General features: G+C 32.4%; 1 protein-coding gene across 1 annotated transcript in view; it reads right to left on the reverse strand.

Moving 5' to 3' along the window:
* The window catches only part of LOC106678369 (uncharacterized), a gene marked incomplete in the record, with an annotated part of 24495 nt that overhangs the window by 19475 nt on the left and 3552 nt on the right, over positions 1-1468 (reverse strand).

Here is a 1468-nt window from a genome sequence, read left to right on the forward strand (position 1 = left end):
CGAGGAGTTTGAGAATGAGAGGTCTGGGGATAGGAATGGGAGGCCTGAGGCGTCTGACGTCGAGATTGCTGGTTTCTTGTGACTACAGAATATGGTTGCGGTCTTCTGTATTCCTGACGATGATGATCTGAGACGGTTGAGACTGAAGGTTGTTGCTGGTTAAGTTGAGATGCATTTTTCCTGCATTATGTTAAATTGGAAAATACAAATTAATAAAACTCAACATAGAGTTTCTTTAACGGTTATCACTTTTATGGTTTGAGTTAGCACAGATTCTTTTTGAACCTCTAACTGTTTTAACAACTATGAAATAGAAGTCAGCCGCCCCAGGCCAGATTTGAACCGGCGCGGCTGCAGTTCCGAGGTTGCTAAAAGCGACGCCTCAACTTCTTCAGCTACAGTAGCCTCAAACAATAGATATTTGAACAAGAAATTACCTTTGAATGAGGGAGTAGTCGGAGGCATCAAATGCATCTTTGAAACTTCTTTTCTATTGTATCCTTTGTTCCAAGTTCCGGGTTTAAGCGTATTTTCCTCATTATTTTTACTTGATGTAGCTATGCTTCCTAGTTTATTTTTCTGTAGCGCAACGGATATAAGATGCTCATAGTTATTTTCACCATCCTAGAAAGTAAAATAATCAAAATTTAGGATATTAATCTTTCTTCGCATTAAAATAATTCTAAATTTAATTAATGAGTGAAATATTATTAAAAAAATTAATAATACAAAAAATTAATTGAAATTGATTAATTCGATTAAAGACTAGATTTGACCCAGGTTGTAAACAGAGCTCGTTCTATTCATCAATCATTATTTTAATTAGGTAATTAAACTCATTTTTCCTTCTTTTTTTACTATTATTTAAATATAATGTATCTTTACTTAGTTTTACTTTTTATTTTATTCTAACATTAGCTCTCGATAATTTGAAATTCAAGAGTTCTTGAGAAATTCAAGCCTTATCAAGAATTCAAATATAAATTCAAAATAAAATCATTTTTGAACAATTGTATACGTTGTGGTGTCACTCTTACTTAAAAATGAAAAGTTGTACAAAACTGAAATCACAAATTTAAGAATGCTTACATTGGATGTTATGGTTAACAGTAGAAACACAAACAATTTTAGTGATATAAATATAGGAGGAAATACGTTTGAACAGGTAGATAAGTTTAAGTATTTAGGTTCTATGGTAACTAGAAAAAACAAAATTGATGATGAAATAAAAGCTAGGTTGAAGGCAGGAAATGCTTGTTATTTTTCAATTTCGAAACTACTTAGCTCGCGCCTTCTATCGAAAAACTTAAAAATTAGAATTTACAAAACTATTATCCTTCCCACTGTTCTTTATGGATGTGAGGCGTGGCCTCTTACACTAAGGGATGAACAGCGTCTTAGGGTTTTTGAAAATAAAGTATTATGCAAAATATTCAGACCGAAAAAGCATGAATTAACGGGAGAATTT

Source organism: Halyomorpha halys, unplaced genomic scaffold (genome assembly GCF_000696795.3).
Source record: "Halyomorpha halys isolate HHAL.00 unplaced genomic scaffold, Hhal_1.1 Scaffold136.1, whole genome shotgun sequence".
In the NCBI taxonomy this organism is placed as follows: Eukaryota; Metazoa; Arthropoda; class Insecta; order Hemiptera; family Pentatomidae; genus Halyomorpha; species Halyomorpha halys.